The sequence below is a fragment of the Falco cherrug genome, chromosome Z, assembly GCF_023634085.1.
Source record: "Falco cherrug isolate bFalChe1 chromosome Z, bFalChe1.pri, whole genome shotgun sequence".
Lineage (NCBI taxonomy): Eukaryota > Metazoa > Chordata > Aves > Falconiformes > Falconidae > Falco > Falco cherrug.
In genome coordinates, this window is record NC_073720.1 from 60,644,888 (window position 1) to 60,657,022 (window position 12,135).

The window sequence follows — 12,135 nt, forward strand, 5'->3', positions numbered from 1 at the left end:
GTCTCCAGGGTCAAGCAATAAACAGCACAGAAATCACACCAATACTTCAAACCCGGTGTACGTGGTACCGTAGTGTTGCCATGATGTAAATATTCCTTACCACTCAGTAAACCTGACATTTAACCTCCCGTGCCATCCTTTGCTAACGCTAAGGTATTTCTAGGCGTGTCTAAGAAAAAAAGAAGTTGCGATAAACCCCGTTGCTGGGAGACGGACGCCCCGCGCAGCAGAGGCGGAGCGGAGAGAGGCGGGGCAGCCCCGCCCCCCGGTCCGGAGCGGCACGGCTGCTGGCCAATCGCGCCGCCGCTCCCGGCCGGGAGACGGCAGCGGTGGCGCGTCTTTCCCCGCTGACTGGCCGCCAGAGCTGCAGCGCGTCACCGGGAGGCGGGGAGCGGCTGGATTGGCCGGGAGGGAGCGCGGAGCCTGGCGCGGATTGGCCCGCGCCGGTCACGTGGCGCTGGTGGGGCCGTGACGCCCGCGGTGGCGGAGGGGCTCGGCTTGTCAGGTAGGTAGGTGCTGTGCGCGGCGCAGCGGCGCCGCCGCTGGTGCCCGCGCCCCGGGAGCGGCGCCCGGGCTGGGGGGTGGCCGCCCCCGCCCCTTGCCGTGCGCCGCCCGCCCGTCCAGCAGGCGGCGGCGTAGGGGGGCTGGTAGGCCCCGCGCGTGGGTTTACCTGCGGGCGGGCGTGGCAGGGCGGACACCGGCGCCGCTCACGCGTTCCGCTGAGGGGGCGGTGGCGGCGGCGGCGGCATCCGGTCGCCTCCCGCGGCGATAGCGCGGGGAGACGTCAGGGGCGCCCGTCGCCGGGCGGCGGCTCCGCCCCGGCGGGGCAGGCAGCGCGGCGGGTGCGGATCCCCGCCCCCGGCGCTACCTCTCGGGCCGGGGGCGCGGGGCCCGGCGCGGGGTCGGGGCGGGCCCCGGGCCGGCAGGCGAGAGGAGGGAAGGGGCTGGCTCGGGCCGGCGCCCGCGGCTCCCGTCTCCACCGGCGCCCGCAGGGCTGTCCGCCTGCCACGCTCCGGGTGCGCCGCGGCGCGCCGGCCGGGCTGTGAGCGCCGCGGATAACGGGGAGGACGTGCCAGCCCCCGCTTGAAACGTTGTGATGTGTGGCCACCCGCTCCCATGAACGCAACGACCCTCGTTTTGTTGTGCCCCTGCCCTCGCCGCCGTGACGATGTTGTACAACGTAGCGACCTTCTTAACTTACACATTAAATCTAGAGCCTGCATAGACAGGGCCTTCTTAGCGCTACTGCCCTGCCTTTTTTAATGTGCATTTTAATGCTTTGCGCGTTTGTGGGCTTGGTATTAGCAGGAACCCTAAATGTTCACGTTTGATATTTTGAGAACAAAATATGTAGAAGGGCATTAAGCTTCCCTTTTCATATTGGAGTACGTTTTGTTTTGTTTGAATTTACATGAGCATGCACCCTTAGAAGTGACATGTCCTGTGTGAACACCTAGGGTTTTGTTATACTCCTGAACAAGCCAACAAACTTGTCTTCTGTTTGCAAGAAAGCAGCAGTGCTTTTCAAGTAGTTAACATAACTTTTCCCCACTTTGTACCAAACCTGCAGAGAGTGACTTTGATCTTCTGTTATGTTTTAATGTGGCTTCTTTTAAGGAAAACGCAGGCAACACCTGAAACTTTTTGACCAAAAGAATTTCCTGGGTATTATTTTTAGTTAATTGTACCTACTAAATAATACACAATAAAGAGATGACTGATACAGTTTATTACATGTATGTGCTAGTCTTTGCAAGACTGAAGGTGGGATGTTCATACTTCTGATCTGTTCATAGTCAAAGCAAATTGCAAATGATGGACCTGTTAAAGGTTGAGTTACAGTAATAAGTATTATTGGTGAGGCAAATGTATGTTCTCTCTGTTATAAATTCCTTTTTAATTTGTTGAAGCAGTTGTTGGTACTGTTACAACTTAAGAATATACAGGTGTAGAACGTTAACCCTGGAAGAGTTCAGCTTTGGGGATATTTCTTTGAAGGAGAAGATCGAGTCTTGTATGTACTAAGTTACTTCATAACTGAGCAAAACCTCAGTAACCATTGCCAAGATCCTTTCCTGCTTTTCTACAGCTATAACTTCATATATATGTTATATATATAACAGCTGTAACAATCATAACCAAACCTTTCCAAGGGTGGTTCTTTTTTGATTGGTATTTGGATTGCCAGCATATAAAGTGGTCATGCAGAAATTATTCTGAGGAGCCACTGAAAGTAAAGACGGGCTTAAGAAGGGGTGGGAGGATTTCAGAGTAATACAAAGGAAGATTAGATGGATCTTTGTTAAGAGAAGGGGAGAGGTAACATTTGCTTCACTGGAATAAAGATTTAACACGGGAAAGCAAGGTTCAGCTACGTGGGGTTGCACTGCAGTTAGGTAATGCAGGGTGTATCTCCGTACTTAAAAATTGAGTTCAGTTTTGTTCTTCATGCAGCAGAGAGGAGACATGCCGTGGTGATAGAAAGAAGGTTTATGCTAGGCGTGAGTCCGGGGCAGGCATCTGGCAGCCTGTTCTTTGTCCGTGCGGAGACCCCCTCTTCCTACCCGGCCTGCCCCCGCCGCTTGCTGCCGCTCCTCGACGTTCTTTCAGCTGGGAAGCAGCGGGGTGAAGGAAGGTATGTTGCCGTGTCAGCCTGAAGGCGGGGAAAGCTGGCACCAAGCCCGGAAACTCCGTACAAGGAGATGGTCTAGCTGCATGAAGTCATCACTTCACAGGGAGGAGTTTTTTTGCAGTGTGTGAGAAGTGGGTCTAGGAAAAGGAAAGGGGATTATTTTGCTGGGGCGGGGGAGGGCGGAGGGCCAGCAAGTGAAGAGGAAAGCCTGAATTCATTCCAGCAGGAAGTAAACTGTATATGCTCATATCTTAACATCACCCTGTCCCCTTAGTACTTATTTAATCTTAATTACAGTGTTAATGTATTTGCCTTATAGAAATGGATTTTGAAAGCTTAGTGGAGAGGTTTATTATACAGTAGAGATAGTCTTGGAATTGTTGAGTATTCACCGTTTTATTAGGGAGTTAAAGGGTGTAAAACACTGCATGCAAGTACGCAACATGTGCTGTATAACGTTTGTGTTGGGTAACTAGCATTTCTTTGGAAAGATTTATTCTGGAAACTTTTTTAGTAGTGAAGAATTGGAATTTGTAGCTTTGTTTCTGGGGTTTGAGAGAATATACTTATTTCTTTTCAAGATGTACATGTGTGGTCACATACAGTGCATAGTATATTTTGGAAATGGTTCTTAAAAAAGCAGTAAAGGTGCTTTTAAAAAAGCTTTTTCTTTTAGGACAGTTTCATGGGATGGAGAATTTTGACTCCATTCATCTTGTAGCATGAAATCATATTTGAGAGCATGAGTGTAATGTTTTCTAATTTCTCCTGTGAGTTTAAATGCAGGGCTCAGGTTGGTTTTGAGTGTAATGAATCTGAAGTAATAGGTGTTTTTTTCAGTCCTGTGTGTTTACTTGATGACAATAAAAATAAATTTCCAATAAATTAAGACTTAATGTTGTTACTAATTTAAGTGAGTGAATTGTACTTCATAACATCTTTCTACTTTGGATCTCAGATTACTGTTTGCTCTATAGTCACCATCTTCCTTTGCATTGCTGCCTTTCTGCAGTAGAGGGAAAATGCCGAACGGTTTAACCACATAGTTTCAAACTTGCTTTCCCATATCCGAGCTTGCTAATGACACACTAACCTGCTCGTGACATGCAGGTGAATGTCATAGCAGTGTGTAGAGACAGATCTCTATACTCCATAACTGTACTGTGGTTCAGTGACTGTTTTCTGGGCAGCTGTACAGATTTATCAGAATTCCTCATCTTTGAAATGTATTAGTCTGCTTGTTAGAACAGAGCTCTGGCTGCTTAATCTTGTCTATGTAGTGAACTTGCACTTTGGGCAGTGGGGGTATTTTGTTAGGCTTTTTGATATGGTTGCTCCTACTTTTTGCTGAGGAGAGAGTTACTACTAGGGCCACATGTTGCCCTTCTGTTATTGATAAGGTGAATGTGGACTAACAGGAGTGGTTACGTACTGTGAGACATTTCTGTGATGTAGCTCTCCATTAAGATCATCACATGAAACTTTCAACTGTTAAGGGAGAAATAAAAACATTGTATGGGCACTCTTGATCTGTCCTTTATGTATGCATTACAGTATTGCTTGCACAGTACTCTGGTCCATTTGGAATCCTGTGTTATCAAGTGCTAGTAATGAAAGTGCTTGATGAATAACTACGTAATAGTTCAGCCATGTATGAGACATTTTTCTATATGGTATTCAAATCTTGGTCTGAAGACAGTCCTTTTGCAAGCTCTCTTGTAGTTGTCATCACTTGATCTTAGAGTCTCACAACCTTTTTTTCGTACTAGGTTTTTGGAAGCGATTTAGTTTGACATGAGAAGCTGATACATTTATGAAATTAAGCTTAAGCATCAAAGTAAATTACCATAATCAAGACCTAATGAAAAATCAATTACCTTTTAAGTAGGGACAACCTGTGAAAAGTTTGTGAATTGTTGCATATTATGTAAGCACTCTTTGCCAGAAGCAGAAATAGAATCCAGAACAGTGTTAAAGTATTATATTAATCATGAGCCCTTTGTTCCCTGAAATTGTCTGTTTAGAAACTAGGAGACATATAATTACAGCAATGAGCATGATAGAGTTGTCAAGATGAGCCCCTCTGACAGAATGCTGAATCATCCCCAGAGCACTCCATCCTCTGTAATAAATGAGTCAGGCATTTATGCAGAAAAGCACTGTGGAAGTAATTACATGATCACATAATGCATTTCAAAGAGGGTGGCATTTAGGTTTTCATCCTCAATTTGTAAATCTCTTAATTTCAGTACTTGTCAGCTTTGCTGCTTTTCTCCAGCTCTGTTTATACCTAACTTTTTGCTTTAGAAAAATTGGAAAATCTTATTCCATATATTGATAGCATATTGTAACTGACACAGTTCATCATCACATTTATAATGTTTGCTGTTTGAACTGAGAATGGGAGTAGTAAGTTGTTCTCAGTACAAGACAGACTGCAGTGGGAAAGGGCGTGGTTTTAATGATTATTTAATAGAGAGGAATAATTTTGTTCAATATTTGGTCCTCTGATGCTTAGACAAATAAAACACTAATAATGGCTCTGCTGGTGGAAGTTGTTAGCCACGGGGCTAGTAAATCACAAAATTCATCATTGGTGAACATAAAAACACATAAGAGTAGGATCTTAGGATAAACCTAAACCGTTGAATACCTAAAGCTTGTTCTATCTGCTATTACATTATGTAAGTTTGTTAAAATCCGTTTAGTGTAGTGTAGTGCCACAGTGTCTGTTAAAATACAGCTTTTGTGGATTATGCTAAAGGTTTCTTTAATGGTTTTGGTCTGACTTCCTAATTGAGGCTTCTGCTTTGAAATTTTCATGAATGTAGAACAGTACCCCACAGTATTTGTATCCCATGTAAGTTTCAGGAATTGCAGATAAGGGGTGCAGCCAAGTGCAGTGGCTGCTTTAAAAATGTGACAATGTAAACACTGTAAAAAATGGTATTTTGAAATAATTACCCCTCCCTTCAGCAAAATGCTGAAAGATTTGCTTTTGGAGCCAATTTCAAGGAAAATCATGTGACTTTGGAGCACCTTTTAACTGGTTAAAAGATATAAAGCATGGAATCGGAAAAACACATGCTTGTTTATTGTTGGCACGAGTATGTTTGTTGTATGGTGATGCAGTGAATGGTGTGTTTTCTCCTGAGGAGAGTATGTTTTCTGTAATTCCCCCAATATGGTTGTTCACCTGTTCAGCAGTTGTGATAACTGAAGTTCAACAGATAAAAGGAAATGCCTGATTTGCAAAACACAGAGAAATATTAGCAGTTGAAGTGTGGAGCCGAAACAAAGAATTGTAAAGAGTTGAAGGTCTGTAGCAAAGATAGAAGGCGGCCAGTTAATATGCTGTTCTGCCTTTTGGATTAGGTGAATGTTGAAATCGGAGTGGGAGATCTCTCATCAGTGAATGTGTTAAGTAAATTTGAAGCTACAATTTTAACAAATATAATTGGCATCTAGATCATGTGATGTATCGGGTTCTTTTTTTTATACGAGGAAGTAATTACATACATACATTTTGAGATCAGGATCTCAGCTTGGTTCAATCCTTCTCTTCCTCTGTGGTCTTTTGATTTTCCATGCCACGTGCTTTCCAGCTCTGCTCTTCTGGAGCTAGCTGGTACCCTCTGAAAGAAAACCTGACCACAGCTGGCAGGCGTGTTTTCTCCAAACTGTGCTCCAGCCACAGTATAGATGCACACTTCAGTAGATCTGTGTCCTGTCCAGAGCAGTGTTCTGGAGGTATCCTGTCTGTGTATGCTTTGTGTCCTCAAACCTAAGGCTTCATGTTTTCTTAAAGCATGCAGTGCATACTGTGTGTATCATGCTGCTAAAATATCCTTCTGATGGGCTGTGACATGGTGATCTCTTGTGCTCTAGTATTTCATCACCAAAGTCCCCCCCAGCCAGGTTGGGGAAGCCTAGTGGAGATGCAGGGATCTGCAGTGTGGATGTGGTCAGTCTGCTTTCAGGGGGTAGGAGCCGCTATTTCCAAAGCAGCGATTAAGCAGATGGTGGTTAATATTTGACTACTACAATAGGATGGCGATGTCCTTCTAAAGAATTCTTCTCAGATTAAGTTGGGATTTCAGATTTAAAGATGTAGTCAGTCAAATTCCCTGCAACTGTCTTAGATTACAGTAAGGCAAGAATTCTGAGGGACCTAAATAACCCTTACCTACAATACAAACATTATTACCATCCCTAAATATATTTTTTTTCCTGAAGAATATCCATGAATGGCGCTCTGTCATGAAGAACCTTTGCCTCTTAAATTACAAGTTAGCTGCTTGGTATCATTTCTAGGAAGAATATTTTTGATATGGAGAATGAAAGTCTGAGTATAAAAAGCAACCCCTCTTGCAGTAAGAACCAGTTAGGCTGAATCTTATGTATTCAAATAAATTCCCATGTGGAGAGCCCAAGCATACTCGTTTTGCTCATGTGCACTTCAGTACCTTTTTTCCAGAGACCTGGGAGATTAAACATCCACATCTTTTAAAAGTTTGTTGTGACATCCATTAATTAAAGCTTGATCCATTTATACATACTCAAATGAGAAAGATACACTTCAGAAGGAGTGTTTGTAACTGGGAAGGCTGATGATACCCAAACAACAGTGACTGGATCTAAAAAGATAGGGTAGTTTTCTCATTTCTCCTGAGAAGTTAACCCTGGTATATGTTTGTAAAATTTATATATTTGTTATGCATTTAAAATGTTTAAGAAGGTGCAGATGCATAGTTCAGTCATCTGTCTTTTTGGTGATTCTATAGTGAGAGTAACTGTATTCCATTTAAGAGTTATCACAGTGTCTTTTAAGATACGGAGCATGCAAAGGAAAAACCATTCAGCTCAGGAACAGTGAACAGACTTGAAGCAGCACCTTTCACTGAACCACACAGTATGTTACATTTCCTGCAGAGTCACAGGCTGGAGTGTCAGCTGTTGGGAAGGGGCAGGACTGTCTCCTCATGGACCTGAGTTCCTTGTGGGCTGATTTTCTGTACAGACTACGGCATAATCGAACTGCATAAAATGTGATACAATGGTGCCAAGGAAATAAGTGACCTCAAGAAGACTGGATGAGCAGCGAGTTAACTAAATAGAGGGTTTAATGAACCAGAAGGTTGTAATTAGTTTAATGAAGGAGGAAAGAAACAGCCACACCTGATTGCTCTTTGAATTTCTTTTGAAGGAGTGATAAATACTTTGAACTAGATTATATTTCTCCTGAGGAGACCAGTATTGTCATGTATTACAGACTAATGGCAAATTTTTAATCTAATTGTTTTGGCTGCAGTGAGAAATTCTGGCTGATGTTGGGCCACAAGAAGACATTAAACTGCCTCTAGACTTTTTAAAAATTGTTTCATGTCCTGTGGATTCTTGTTTTTCTATGGCTGTCCTTAAACCTCAAGAGGTTATACAGTGGTTCTGGCAGAAGCTCCTGGCAGCATTCTGGATTTCTATGTTGAAACATGCAATGGCAGTAGCTGGGAGAGTTCTGTGATCTGAAATCTTTCCAGGGAGGAGTCTCACATAGTGCTTTGTGATGATGACACCCCCTCAGTACTGTGACAGTATTGTTCTGTCCTCTGGCTTCTCTGAAGAAGTATTTCAGTAGGTGCCCTCAGGACAGGGGGTTTTTGTTTGGATTTTTGTGTGCGTGTTCATTCTGACTTGCCATGTACTTACCTCAAGGCATATGAAATATGTTTCATTCAGAGGTTTTGGGTTTTTTTTTTTCAAATGAGGAAGACCGCTTTCTACCTTGGGACTGGAGAATTCAGCATCTGAATGAATGAATGAAGTCAGCAAAGAAATAAGGTAACTGTGTATAGACTAACTCATTAGTCTACAAAGTTACCACATCTACTTTTTAATTTCAGTGTTGACTCTTGTCACTTTTGCTGAGTTGTTTCCATCTTTGCTATTAATGTAAGGCAAGAAATCTCTTCAACATGCAATACCTCAGTTGACTTTTGTTGCTCCTGTTAATATACACTTCCAATAACCCTGCCTCATTAATATGTCTATTTAGGTGTTTTCAATTTGTGGCCAGCTTTCGTTTTAGCATTGTATGTTTGTTTGTAGTTCTATCACAGTCCTGTCCTTTAGCCGGCAGATCTTTTTAACAGGGTTGGAGATACCAGAGCACAGTGCCAGCCACATGAGAATTATTTTTACTAGCCTCATCCTGCTCAGTCCTTTTTACTGTTAAGATGTAGCATGGAGATAAATGTTGCAGAATTGAGAGTTCAGTGAAAAATCATTGGTCAGGTACCCTCTACGGAGGCCATGCTTTTCTTTGGCTTTCCTTGCAGCCTACAACTTAAATTTTAAAGAAAGTTTAATTCCAGGAAAAATACAGGAAGGAAAGCTTTCTTTACTTGGAAGGTAACAAGAAACTGGGCGCATTTACCCTTTGAAAGCAAGGGGTGTGTGTGTGTGTCTGTTATTTTGTATGCAGCACTGCCTTTTCCAGAGTTAACAGGAGTGCAGCACTGATTCCCAAGGTGTGGTGGCAGAACGACTTGTGGCGGCCAACTATTTTGCTGATTGACTGGATACCAAGCAAAAATGAATTCCAAATCAAATACAAGAATAAATGCAGTTTATTATATTACAATACAATAAGGAAAATAGCATGCAATATGATAAAAGGAAACAGTACTAGTTATTATGCACAATATGATAAAAGAGCAATAGAAGCGAAGCATCAAATCATTACTGCAAAGCCTTACAGAGACCAAGAAAAGGATACGTCACCGACTACTGCCTTAGTGTCATCCAGGCCCACATTCCTGGCACTGGTGCAGCTGGTGTTGGGAGTCTGTCGGTAACTGGGAATATTCCTCTGTGGGGCTTCTGGCCCAGTCCTGGAGCTTGCCTACCTTTATACTTGGTGAAAACCAAAAATATTTATATACCTAGCATATGTAAACTTTTAAGTTTAGGCTAAGTGCAAGCGCAGGCGTGCACTGTCTCATGATGCATAAGGTTCGCACATGCCAGGGACGTTGGCCAGACACCTGGTGGGGTGGAGTTACTGTCATGACACAGCTGCACACAGTATTATTGTCTGGATGTTCCTGCTCATGTCTTGTGTGTTCAGGGGGCTCAGGACAAACACCACCAACTCATTAAAGTTGTCCTTGAGCTCCCTGAGCTCACTGTCCAAGTTAAACAATTCCTAATGGAAGACTTTTTTATAAGCAGCAATCGATTTAATAATTTTTCACCACACCAGCCTAGCTCTCCTCTTCCTAAACTGTAGCTGCTTTCACCTTGTACTCTTCTGCCTGGTGAGATTAAGTCTCCAGTATCTGCTTTGCTATTTGCCTGCCACTGTGAGGTGGAAACTTCTACAGAGTGGAAACAAAATTGGTAAAGATTGGTAAAGAACACTTACCACCACTTGGTTCACTACCAAATGGCAGCTCTTCCCATTGCACATTTTTTACAGGAGGCCCGAGATAATAAAATGAAGGGCACACTGAGGAAGTTTTCAGTTCATGGGGAGCTGGGAAGAGCTGCAGGTGTGGTAGAGAATGAGATTACTCTTTAGAATAGTCTTGGTAAATGGGAGACATCATCTGCAACAAAGCAGGGTGTCAGTGAGCACAAAAGTAACAAGACTATCTGTAGGCTGGCACAGATGGGTATGTGATGGGGAAAGAAATAGGGTAAGATGGAGTTCTGTGGAAAAGGTCGTGGAATTTTTTGATCACAAACTAAGAAAGACAGTGTATCATGCTGTTGGGAAGAGGTTAAAGTGCTTGGGCAGGAGCTTGAAAGTAATTTGTAGTAATCTCTGACCTTCTCGGAGTTGGTGAGTCCTACAGTACCCTACTGGTTTAGGTTCTGAACTCTTAAGTGAGACAGAGACCAATTAAAGGGTGTTCAGAGGGCAGTGGTCTAGAAAATTATTTAAAATGAAAGACTGAAAGAATTAGAATTGTCTAGTAAAAAAATAGGATATTCAGGTTGCAAAGAAGTGGCTAGTTTCTTCTTTCCTCAGTCATGGGGTGGAGAAGGTGAGATTTGGTAATTGAAGAACTTTTTTTTGTTGTGCTGAGGATAGGGGAATACTAAATCAGATAGCTTGAGAAGGCTGAGTCTTGACGAAAGATCTTTCTGCCATAGGTAAGTAGGTGTGGTTCTTTGCAAAGGGAATACATTAGATGGTGTCTTTAGGTTATAAGCCTTACCTCTGCATGATTGTTGATGACTTACTTCTGTTGTATCTTTAACTACCATTTGCATGCGTGAAAAGAATTCCAACAGGTAAATGAAAACTTGGTATACTTGAAAAGGAAGCGTTTCTTGTAATTCTAGGCAGAGGGTCTAAGAGTTGGTTCCTGGGCTTTTATCTGGTGGTGGGGATTTTTTTGGTTGGTTGTGTTTTTTTTTTAACTACTGACAAGTGTAAATCTTAGTCTTTGAGGGAGCCTGCTGTGTCATATTTGTGTATTTTTAATAAGATCACAGCTGCAAGAGCTGCTAGGGAAAAGTCTGGTCTTCCTACATGTGCAGGGGTGAGAGAGTGACAGTGCACTGTATGAGAATGTATGTACACGATCAAGTGTAGTCCATCTAGCTCAGTACTTGCTACTGTCAGATAAGAAGGGTCTCTTGGCGCAAAGGTAGAATAATAATTCTGGTCCTGCTTTTGCGCAGTTCAGAGATATCTTGAGATGGAAGTTCTGCTCTTTGGCAGGTTGGATTTCTTCATGAATTTTAGAATTGTTTTTGAACCTGTTTGTTTCTTGGTCTCAAAAAAATGTCTTTAGGCATTGAATTCGCTCATTTAATTATTTACTAGGCAAAGAAGTACTTAAGAGCAGATTTTTAAAATTTCATTTGATGTCCCCATGTTCTTCTGGGAAACACTTCAGGCATCTGTCATACCATGTCACTTTGTGCTATCATGATTATATTTTTTGTACTTTGATCTGACACCCTGCCATACTTACCTGTTTTGTGAACTAAAAAAGTTTCTTTCTGGAGAACTTGCTCCATACTGTTATCAATATTACCTGTACTTTTTGGTGTTTTACGTTCTTCGTGAGATAGAATAATTTAACAGGAATAGTAACACCACAAATGTATCAGCATCATAAAATATTCTTATGTTCTCTCTTCCCTTAATTTTTTTTATGACTTGTCAGTTTGGCTTTTAGTAATTTTGTATGATTTACAAATTCAAACACAGATGATGTGTGAAATGAAAAGATACACAGGTGACCATTCTGAACAGCAGCCCAAGTCCTGGCACAAATTCTGGTGATGCTTCTGACTCTCTCCCCTGTGAATCTTTGTCTCTTAAATCTTACCCAGCAAGGTCTTCACTTCTGTAACAGCTTCCTATGAGAGACATCAGCAGAAATCTTTTAGAAGTCTTTTGTTCACTACCAGTTCCAACACCTTCATCCACAAGACCCTTGATTCCTTCAAAGAACACTTCAAGCTGTGAAGCATGACTTTCCTCT

The 12,135-nt window shown here is 42.6% G+C and overlaps 1 protein-coding gene across 6 annotated transcripts in view; it reads left to right on the plus strand.

Moving 5' to 3' along the window:
- Window positions 1–427: 427 nt before the first annotated feature.
- FER (FER tyrosine kinase) overlaps window positions 428–12,135 on the plus strand; it is a 192,825-nt gene continuing 181,117 nt past the window's right edge. For 2 of the 6 annotated variants that reach the window (XR_008730193.1, XM_055698691.1), the window contains exon 1: window positions 1,620–2,635. The gene's annotated coding sequence lies outside the window, so the exon portion shown is untranslated. Of the gene's footprint in view, window positions 506–1,619; window positions 2,636–8,400; window positions 8,471–12,135 lie in introns of those variants that run through there. The other 4 variants (XM_055698687.1, XM_055698688.1, XM_055698689.1 and 1 more) reach the window with 4 other exon arrangements.